A 12,114-nucleotide genomic window follows, 5' to 3' on the forward strand; every position below is an offset into this window, starting at 1 on the left:
GTGTCGACACGCGTTTTTCTTTGCCACTTCTGGACTGCTATGATGGAGACGCAGGTACCTGTCATGGATTTTTGAACCAGTGCCAGATCCACTTTAGACTGTATGCAAGGGCATTTTCGACTGATGGCGCAAGGGTCACTTTCATCGTCTCTCTCCTCACTGGCAGGGCCCTTGCATGGGCGAACCCAACCGGGGAGAGACAAGGACCAGAGACCCGTGACTTCCAGGGGTTGCTACGGACATTTTGCACAGTGTTTGAGGAGCCTAGACGAGTCTCGTCTGCAGTCGCCTCCTTGCTGAACCTACGCCAGGGAGACGCCATCCACTTCCGCACACTGGCGGGAGAATTGTTGTGGAACAATGAGTACTTGGTGGCTACATTCTGGCAGGGACTGTCTTCTGAGATTAAGGACGAGCTTTTCGCCCGAGATCTGCCGTCTACCCTGGATGACCTCATCCTTCTGGCTGCCCGGATTGATATAAGGATCTGAGAACGGCTCCAAGAGGCTCATCGGGAGGGAAGACTCCCTAGCCCGGTTCCTACTTTTCTGCAACCCTTGCTGTCCTCAGATGCTGATCCTCTAAAGGAGTCTGTGAGGACGGACCAGTTTAAGCTGTCTACCCAGGAGAGACTACGCAGACACACCTCGGAACTCTGTCTATATTGCGGCCTCTTGTGTGTCTGTGTCCCCAAAAGCTCCAGAGCCTAGGGTTAGTGGGAGAGACAACCCTGGGTGAAGAAAGACTTTTGTTTAAATTGTTCAATCCCGTGACCATAGTGTCCAGCGAAAAAACGCTCCGGGTCTCTGCTTATCTGGACTCTGGATCCGCTGCTAATTTCATTCGAAGAGACCTGGTGGATTTTCTCCAGTTGCCCACAACGTCTCTGGAGAGGCTTTTGATGGTTGCATCAGTGAATGGACTACTTCTGCCACACCTGGTTGTAGCTGTAACCAAGCCACTGAGGCTCGAAGTGGGAGCCCTCCATTCCGAGCTACTCTCGTTCTTTGTCCTGGCTAAAGCCTTCAACCCTGTGCTGCTGGGCCTGCCCTGGCTCCGACTACATGCCCCAGTCCTGGACTGGAATTCTGGAGAGGTTCTCCAGTGGGGTCCTGATTACCTCAACCGCTGCCTGGTACAGATTCATCCGGCCCTGCCTCCTCTGCCTCAGTCCTTGGCAGGATTGTCTTGTCATTATTCCACGTTCTCGGATGTCTTCAGCAAGAAGGAGGCGGAGACGCTTCCCCCACACCGGGCGTATGACTGTCCTATCGAGTTAATTCCTGGTGCATCCATTCCCCGTGGTAGGGTATATCCTCTCTCCTTGCCAGAGCCTCAGTCCATGTCCGCCTTTGTTAAGGAGAACTTGGAGAGGGGCTTCATACAGAAGTCGTCCTCTCCGGCAGTAGCCGGGTTCTTCTTTGTCAAGAAAAAGGATGGTTCTCTGCGTCCCTGCATTGACTACCGGGGTCTCAACCAGATCACGATGAAAAATAGATATCCGTTGCCATTTATTTCTGAACTCTTTGATCGTATATGAGGAGCCAAGATTTTTTCGAAGCTAGACCTGCGTGGGGCTTACAACCTAATCCGGATTCTTCTGGGTGACGAATGGAAGACGGCATTCAACAGCCTTGACAGAAAGGCATGAACGCCAAGATGTGGACTCCGCATTTAATAGCCTGAAGAATTGCCTTCTCGTCAGCCTCTATCCTCCATCATCCAGATGTTTCTCGACAGTTCTCGTTGGAGGTGGACGCTTCCTCTGTCGGTGCTGGTGTACTCCTGTTCCAGAGAGGTTCCAAGGGCAAGACTATGGTATGTGGCTAATACTCTAGACTCTTCTCTTCCACAGAACGCAACAACTCGATTGGGGATCGGGAGTTACTGGCAATCAAATTGGCCCTGGAGGAGTGGAGACATCTACTAGAGGGTGCAGTTCATCCCATCTTGATATTCATGGACCACAAGAACCTCACGGCCCAACGACTGAATCCTCGTCAGGCCAGGTGGTCGCTGTTCTTTGCCCATTTCCAGATTGAGATCCACTACCGCCCGGCCGACAAGAATGTGAGGGCCGATTCCTTGTCCAGGTCGTTCGAGACAGAGGACACTATGGAGTCTCCACAGAATATCATTGATCCATCCTGCATTATCCCTGTCAACCCTCTGCAAGTTAGAGACATTCCCCGGGGAGGACTTTTGTGCGTCTGGCAGACAGAAGAAGAATGCTCCGCTGGGGACACAATTCCAAACTGGCTGGTCACGCGGGTGCCCGTAAGACCCGAGACCTGATTGCTCATCAGTTCTGGTGGCCCACGCTGCCCAAAGACATCACAGACTTTGTCTCCTCCTGCACGGTGTGCAAAGCAAATAAAGTTGCCCACTCCAAACCGGCTGACCTGCTCCAGCCGCTGCCTGTGCCCGATGACCCCTGGCAACATATTGCTATGGACTTTGTCACGGACCTGCCTCCCTCTGCTGGATGCAGTACGGTCTGGGCCGTGGTGGACCGATTCTCCAAGATGGCTAATTTTGTTCCACTGACCGGCCTAGCATCTGCTTCCCGACTGGCCAATCTCTTCGTCCAACACATCTTGCCTCTGCATATTGTATCGGATCGAGGTTCAGTTTACCTCAAAGTTCTGGAGAGCCCTCTGCGGACTCCTCATTGTGAAGTTGGACTTTTCCTCAGCCTACCATCCCCAGTCCAATGGTCAAGTCGAGAGAATAAATCATATTATGGAAAACCTCAATGCGCCTACCCTTCTGAAGAAGTTTCTCTCTCGTTATGGCCCCAAGGGGAGGGGGCGTAAGAGGGGAGATACTGTCATGCCCATGGCTGCGGGCCGTCAGGCTCATTCACCTCCTGACGGCCGCAGCCATGGATCTGTGAGCGCTGGCCCACATCTCCTCAGGAGACACCAAGTTCACTTCCGCTTCTCTCGGCCGGGTCCCGTAGGGTGCGTGCGCATGCTCATGCCCGCTCTTAAAGGGCCAGCGCGCGCACCTGAGTTAAAGTACCAAATTAGCCCATGAGCACCCTGGACTATAGGAAGGGCTCTGCCCCTTTCTGCATTGCCTGAGCTTTGTTGTTGTTATCCTAGTCTGTCTTTGCAAATGGTCTCCTAAGTGTTTTCCAGTTCCCAGTGTTTCTCGTTCCTGCTATCTGTAACCTGTATCCCGTGCTATCCTGGTCCAAGTGCCGTATTGAGTTGGAGTCACGCTGCGCTGATTACCACGCCTGTCCTGCTACACCACGCCGGGTGCCTGCCTGCTGCCTAGTCGCAGCCGAGCCTGTCTTGCTACTGTCTGAGCTACCACAGGTACACCTATACGAACTATAGACTGTGATCTGTGTCCTGTTGGCCAGCTGCCATACTGTCAAGGCGATATGGCTCAGTGGGTCCACGTACCCAACGTGACCCTATGTAACTATGTAACTATATAAAACAAATTTGTAGTTAAAATTCATTTGTTTTGTCCATGAAAATTCTGTTAAGTTACTGCCACTAGGTGTCTCCCTTCCTGTAATCTGTTTGTCAAGCATTGGCGGACCCTGGTTACAGAAGGTGGGGGGGTTTCACTTCACTGCCTGTAACTTTCTATGGAGAGGAGAGGGGGAGCAGGAGGAGGGAGCAGAGAGAGACAGAGAGAGAGAGAGTGTGACTCAGCAACACTATGGAGGGGGAGGGGGAAGTAGGAGGAGGAAGCAGGAGCACAGTGGGAAACACACAGAGACAATGCTGAAGCTGCTGGTAAGATTTCTACAGTTAGGTCCAGAATTATTTGGACAGTGACACAATCTTCATGATTTGGGCTCTGCATGCCACCACATTGGATTTGAAATGAAACAACTGAAATGTAATTGAAGTGTAGACAGTCAGGTTTAATACCAGGAGTTAAACAAAAATATCCTGTGAAACGTTTAGGAATTGCAACCATTTTTCTACACAGCCTCCTCATTTCAGGGGCTCAAAAGTAATTGGACAAATTAACATTACTATAAATAAAAAGTTTAAAAAAAAAATACTTTCTAGAGAATCCTTTGCAGGCAATGACTGCCTGAAGTCTGGAACCCATGGACATCACCAAACGCTGGGTTTCCTCCTGTGTGATGCTTTGCCAGGCCTTTACGGCCGCTGTCTTCAGTTGTTGCTTGTTTGTGGGTCCTTAAGTGTTGTCTTAAGCAAGTGAAATCCAGCTCGAATGGGTTGAGATCTGGTATTGACTTGGCCATTACAGAATATTCCACTTCTTTGCCTTAAACTCCTGGCTTGCTTTCGCTGTATGTTTTGGGTCATTGTCCATCTGTACTGTAAATCGACGTCATATCAACCTTGCTGCACTTGGTTGATTGTGAGCAGAAAGTATATCCCTGAACACTTCAGAATTCATCCGGCTGCTTCTGTCTTTAGTCACATCATCAATAAACACTAGTGACCCAGTGCCTTTGGCAGCCATGCATGCCCATGCCATCACACTGCCTCCACTATGTTTTACAGAGGATGTGGTGTGCTTTGGATCATGAGCCGTTCCAAGCCTTCTCCATACTTTCTTCCTCCCATCATTCTGGTACAGGTTGATCTTAGTTTCATCCGTACAAAGAATGCTGTTCCAGAACTGGGCGGCTTCTTTACATGTTGTTTGGCAGTCTAATCTGGCCTTTTTATTTTTGAGGCTGATTAATGGTTTGCACCTTGCGGTGAACCCTCTGTATTTACTCTCATGAGGTCTTCTCTTTATGGTAGACATAGATACTGATACACCTAGGAGAGTGTTCTTCAATTGGGTAGATGTTGTGAAGAGGTTTTTCTTCCCCGTGGAAAGGATTCTGCGATTATCCACCACTGTTGTCTTCCGTGGATGTCCAGGATCTCTTTTTCTTCTGTTACCATAACTACTGACATCTTACTCCCTAATTTAGTTACAATGTATTCTGTGGCAGGTCATACCTGCCCTGCAGGTCTTACACAACATTCATATCTGAGAATGCTGTGTATAGGACCAACGCTGGACACAAAGGTGACATTGAAACTGGCTAACAATGAAAAGATAGAATTCCTAGTCTGCCCAATTCTGCTTTACAGGGGTACTCCGCTCAATATAAAGGGTTACATATATGCCCTAGATATCCTCAAAGTTTGCAATGTAAAATTCAGTCTGTAAGCACTGGGATTTGTTTACATGTCCTCATCTTATATGTCATATTGTACAATTGGAAATGTGTGACCAGCTTTAGGATAAACCAAACCTGTCAACAATTACAAACTAAAGTCCAATTCAAATATCTCCACCCAAAGTACTATTAGGCTGGGTTCACACGACCATGTTACGTCCGTAATGGACGGACGTATTTCGGCCGCAAGTCCCAGACCCAACACACTGCAGGGAGCCGGGCTCCTAGCATCATAGTTATGTACGATGCTAAGAGTCCCTGCCTCGCTGCAGGACAACTGTCTCGTACTTAATACATCATTACAGTACGGGACAGTAGTTCCACTGAGAGGCAGGGTCTCCTAGCATCGTACATAACTATGATGCTAGGAGCCCGGCTCCCTGCAGTGTGTTCGGTCCGGGACTTGCGGCCGAAATACGTCCGTCCATTACGGACGTAACATGGTCGTGTGAACCCAGCCTTAGGGCTAGTCCACACGTGGCGGAAATACTGCAGATTTTCCACAACGTATTTTTGTGCTGAAAATCCGCAGCATAATACAGTAGCAGAGGAGTGAATGAGATTTCAAGAAATCTCATCCACACGCTGGGTGCGTGATATGCGGAGATTAAAAAAATAAAAACACCTTATACTTACCTTTGACGTTCTGCAGGCCGGCCTCTTGGGATGACGTTTCATCCCATGTGACTGCTGCAGCAAATCACAGGCTGTAGCGGCGGTCACATGGGATGAAACGTCATCCAAGGAACCCAGCCTGGATGACGTCAGAGGCCCAGCCTCCTAGGATGACGTTTCATTCCGTGTGTCCGCCGCTGCGGCAAATCACAGGCTGCAGCGGTCTCCTGGGATGAAACGGCATCCCAGGAGGCCTGCCTGCCAGCAGGCCGGCAAGATTCAGCAGTTTTCCGCAGCGGACATTAAGGGCGAAAAAATGCACCTCAATTCCCTGCGGCCACCGGGGCGGATACGATGTGTACCTTTATGCAGCGTATCCACCCCGTGTGAACTTAGTCTTAGCCATGTCCATGTACTGCAACAATATAATCTATTTTCCCGTCTCCATATGAAAAACAAAAGCACACAGGTTAGGGCCTGTTCACATCTGTGTTGTAGGCTCCGTTAGGGGCCTCCATTGCAGATTGCACCAAAAATACTGGAGACAATAATGTAGCAAGGTTTGTTGCAATGGGGATGAAAATTGCAATATCTGCAACAATAGGGACAGACACCAGCAACAGAGAACCACTGTGCAAGAACAGTATATGGGTTCCTTGATCTACAAATAGTACATATGTTATGTCCGCCTCTGAGCGTCACTGACTGAAACCAGTTGTAATGTTTCAGATTACCTGACAGAAATACACTTATGATGTCACAGCACCTTTCCTGAATGAAACACTCTACAGTAGCTTACCTGACTAAAACTAGTTGTAATGTCACAGCAGCTTACCTGAGTGATACACATTTGTGATGTCACAGCATGTTACCTGTCTGAAACCCACTTGTGATGTCACAGCATGTTACCTGTCTGAAACCCACTTGTGATGTCACAGCATGTTACCTGTCTGAAACCCACTTGTGATGTCACAGCATGTTACCTGTCTGAAACCCACTTGTGATGTCACAGCATGTTACCTGTCTGAAACCCACTTGTGATGTCACAGCATGTTACCTGTCTGAAACCCACTTGTGATGTCACAGTATGTACCTGTCTGAAATCCACTTGTGATATCACAGCAATTTACCTCACTTTAAGGGCTTGTGCACACATAACGGAATTGCTGCAGAAAATGTTTGCAGCATTTCCGCTTAAACTTACAGACATTCCGCTGCGGAAAAACCGCACCATTTCCTGAGTTTTTCACTGCAGAAAATAGTGCAGATTTTGCGGCGTTTTTTTCAAGCATGAGAGATGGTGATATTGCCCCTGAAAAACGCATGCATTCAGTCAACTTTCCGCAGCAGGAATTGACATGCTGCGGAACAAAAAATACGCAACGAAGGTGAATTTCTGGACTGAAATTTTCCGCAGCGTGTGGATGACATTTGTTCTTTCACATCCACTTTGATGCTACTGTATTCCGCTGTTAATTTTCGGTACACAATTGACGACGGAAAATACCCAGCAATTCTGTTACGTGTGGCCAGGCCTTAACAAGCTTGTGATGTTACAGAAACTGACAGCTGTTTACCTGATAAAAACTCACTTGTGATGTCACAGTATCTTACATGACTGAAAGCCATGTGTGATGTCATAGCAGCAAACCTGATAAAAACACATTTCTAGTGTAACAGGAGCTCACTTAACTGAAACCACTTTTGATTTCACAGCTGCCTACCATACACAAACAACAGATGGCCTCTGTGCAAAACCAATATATTGGGTCCCTTGTTTTCCAACTGTAAATTTTATGACAGTATGGGGCTAATCATATACCATACCTCCCAAATTTCAAGAATCGCAAAGAGGAACAACCAATGCGGTGAGCGCAGCAATTTTTTTTTCATTTTATGCCACGACTTTAAGGGAATGTGCACACGTAAACGCCCCGAAAAACTTCTGAAAAATAGGAAGCAGAACGCCTCCAAACATCTGCCCATTGATTTCAATGGGAAAAACGGCGTTCTGTTCCGACGGGGCGATTTTTACACGGCCGTTTTGAAAAACGGCCGTGTAAATAAACGGGCGCGAGAAAGAAGTGCATGTCACTTCTTCAGCCGTTTTTCATAGACTCTATAGAAAAACAGCTCCAAAAACGTCCGTTAAAAACGCAGCGAAAAACGCGACTTTGAATAAAAAACTTCTGAAACTCAGGAGCTGTTTTCCCTTGAAACCAGCTCCGTATTTTCAGACGTTTTTTATTTTGTGTGTGCACATACCCTTACCCTGCCAAATCTCCGCCCATACATACGCGGTTCAGCCCACACAGTATCATGCTCCCATAGTGCCTCTCCACAGTATAATGCCCCCATAGCACCCCAAACACAGTATAATGCTCCTATAGCTGTCCCCCACACAGTATAATACCCGATAGTGCCTCCCACAGAGTCTAATGCCAAATAGCTGCCCCACACAGTATAAAACCAACACAGATGCCCCATACAGTATAATGCCCACACAGATGCCCCCATACAGAATAATACCCATAGCTGCCTTCATACAGCATAATGCCCCCATAGATGTCCCATACAGTATAATGCCAACACAGAAGCCCCCATACATTATAATGTCCCCATAGATCCCCTCATACAGTATAATGCCCCCATAGCTGCCGCCATAGAGTATAATGCCCACACAGATGCCCAAATACAGTATAATGCTCACACAAATTCCATCATAGAGTATATGCCCCCATAGCTGCCCCCATACAGTATAAAGACCCATAGCTGCCCCATACAGCATAATGCCCTCATAGCTGCCCCATACAGTACAATGCCCCCATAGCTGCCCCATACAGTATAATGCTCACACAAATAATGACCCATAGCTGCCCCATACAGTATAATGTCCCATAGCTGCCCCCATACAGTACAATACCCCCACAGCTGCCCCCCTGCGGTGCCACTGAAACCAGCCGCCTCCACCCCCTCCTGCACTATAGGTGATGAATGGCCGGGTACGCTCCGTGCCCGACATTCAGCGCCTTTCAATGACGCAAGCGGCGCGATTACGTCATTGCGCCGCTTGCATCATTCAACTCTAGCAGACCTGCTCAGAAGAGAGCAGGTCTGCATTGCCACCGGACAGCGCAGGAACGGGATTAAGGTGAGTATGTAATTATTATTTTTTTATCCTAATAAAAATGTGAGTGACATTATCTACAGGGGGGGCTCTATCTACAAGGGTCGGCTCTATCTACAGGGGGGCTATATACATGGGTGGGATATATGTGAGGCACTATATAGAGGGGGTTTTATACAAGGGGGGCTATATGTGGAGCACTATAGGGGGAGCTATATGTGAGGCACTATATACAGGGGTGGGCTATATATGGAGCACTATAGGGGGAGCTATATGTGAGGCACTATATACAGGGGTGGGCTATATGTGGAGCACTATTTATAGGGTGAGATATATGTAGGGCACTATCTACAGGGGTGGGCTATATGTTGGACACTATACACAGGGGTGGGCTATATGTGGAGCACTATCTACAGGGGGGGCTATATGTCGGGCACTATCTACAGGGGGGCTACATGTGGGGCACAATATACAGGGGGGGCTACATGTGGGGCACTATTTTCAGAGGGGGCTATATGTTCGGCACTATATACAGGGGAGCTATATGTAGGGCACTATCTACAGGGGTGGCTATATGTGGGACACTACAGGGGGCTGTATGTGGGGCACTATCTACAGGGGCTCTATGGGGGGTCACTATCTACAGGGGGATCATCTGAGTGGAAAACGTCAGAAATGGGCTGTGGCCAGGAGAAGTCATCATAGTCGTCTGGACCGGATGGAGAAGAAAAGAGAAAAAGAACAAATAGAATCTGACGTCACCTGTGAGTCACAATGTAAATGTTTATTCTGCCTCTAATCAGCACTGTAGTCACTGTATGATCTGCAGCAAGATGATGGGTGGTATGATTATTTTTTTTTGTGAAGCAGCATCTCCCAACATATCCTTACCATTGTTCGGGCCAAGCTGGGAGCTGTATACAATTTAGTGCAAACCTATACGGCAGGGGTTGCAGTAAATTGAGCTGTATTTGTGCTGGTGTTGTATTTATGTACTGAGCTTCATTCTGGTGCTGTATATATGTACTGAGCTTTGTTCTGGCAATGTATATATGTACTGAGCTTTGTTCTGGGGCTGTGTATATATATATATATATATATATATATATATATATATATTGAGCTAGTTCTGGTGTTGTATTTATGTATTGAGCTTGGTTCTGGTGTTGTATATATGTATTGAGCTTTGTTCTGGTGCAGTATATATGTAATGAACTTGGTTCTGGTGTTGTATATAGAACTATATTGCTTGTAAAATGTACAAGCTTTATGCTCGAGTTACATAAAAAAAATGTGAAAAAAAAAATTACACCTTTATTGATTGGTAGAGAAAACAAACATGGCGAGGGGGAAGGAGACGGGAAATAGTTGGGGGGGGGGGCGCCAAACTGAATCTTTGCCCACGGGTGCTAAAGAACCTAGCATTGACTGACAGCCGGGTTCCCACTGCAACGGCCAGGATTGGAGATGACTGACCGGCTGTTTAACACCTTAAATGCCGCAGTCAATAGCGGCCACTGTCACCTATCAGCAGCCCATAAACGCGATCGCAGACCGCCGATGGTTTGCCATGACAGTATGCCTATTACAGCCTAATAGACTGCCTATCAGTTTTACACTTGGGTCGGGTTCCCACGTAGCGTAAACACTGCGGAATTTCCGCAACAGAATTCTGTGCGGAAATAAGGCAGCATTTACAGTAGCTGCAAAGTGAATGAGATTTTAAAAATCTCATGCCCACACTGCGGAAAAAAACGTAGCGAAAACGTTAAGAAATTGACTTACAGTGCGGAATGTAAATCCGCAGAATGTCCATTTATCCTGTGTTTTCGTTGCTTTTCTGTAGCAAAACCCGCAACAAATAGCCAAGTGATTCTGCCGCAATTATTGCAACTAAAAAGGAAAAAAAATTAAAAAAAATAAATAAAAATAATAATATATATATATATATATATATATATATATATACTTACCCAGAACTCCCTGCTTCTTCCTCCAGTCCGGCCTCCTGGGATGACGTTTTATCCCATGTGACCGCTGCAGCCAATCACAGGCTGCAGCGGTCACATGGGCTGCAGCGTCATCCAGGGAGGCCGGACCTGGCGGCAAAGGAGGGATGCATTACCATGACAACGGATGGGGTAAGTATGAACGTTTTTTGGGGCGTTTTTCTACGCTGCTTGTGGTGCGGTTTTTCGGACGGAATGTGCTGCGGGTTCTAGGTTGGATACGCTGCATAGTTTTTACGCAGCATATCCGATCCGTGGGAACCCGGCCTTAGTATACTAAAGCATTAAAAAAGTGTTCAGCAAATTGCTTTGTGATGTCCCCGTAGTGGGACTAAAAAAATTATTAAAGAGAAATAACGTTTATTAAATAAAATAAATAAAAAAGGGTACAATAAAAAAAGAAAATTAAACAATTTTTTCTATACAAAAGTTTTATTTTGTATAAGTGTAAAAAAAAATACACATATATGGTATTGCCGCCATCGTAGCGACCCCAATAATTGTTTTTTTCTTCCATCCCCACAAAAAATCATCCAAAACAAATAATATTAGTTATTCAGTCCAAGTAACCCAAAATGGTACTAATAAAAAGTACAACTCGTCCTGCATAAACAAGCCCACATACGGTTACATTGGCAGAAAAATATGCGGCAATGAATTATATTACATTATTACATATTATATTAAAAAAAAGTGTTTTTATTGTGCAAAAATAGTAAAACAAAAAAACTATACATATTTGGTATTGCCATAATCATTCTTTCTGACCCATAGAATAAACTATGTAAATTTATAACGCAAAAACTATGGTGGAATTGCTGTTTTTCCGTTAACATCTGCGTTGGGGTCCCGTTCTGACGTTCCGTCGGAGCTCTCCGTCAGAACGGGACCCTGAACAGACGCAAACTGACACGAACGGAAACCAGAGGTTTCCGTTTCCATCACCATTGATTTCAATGGTGACGGATCCGATGGTGATTTCAATTGATTTCAATGGTGATCGGACCTGAAGTTTTGCCGGAAGCAATAGCATAGTCGATTGCTTGCGGAAAAACGTTTGGGTCCGATGCACAACAGACACAAATGGAAACCACGGGCACCGGATCCGTCACCATTGAAATCAATGGTGATCGAAACGGAAACCTCTGGTTTCCATTCGTGTCAGTTTGTGTCTGTTCAGGCTC

This window comes from Rhinoderma darwinii, chromosome 1 (assembly GCF_050947455.1).
Source record: "Rhinoderma darwinii isolate aRhiDar2 chromosome 1, aRhiDar2.hap1, whole genome shotgun sequence".
Taxonomy (NCBI): Eukaryota; Metazoa; Chordata; class Amphibia; order Anura; family Rhinodermatidae; genus Rhinoderma; species Rhinoderma darwinii.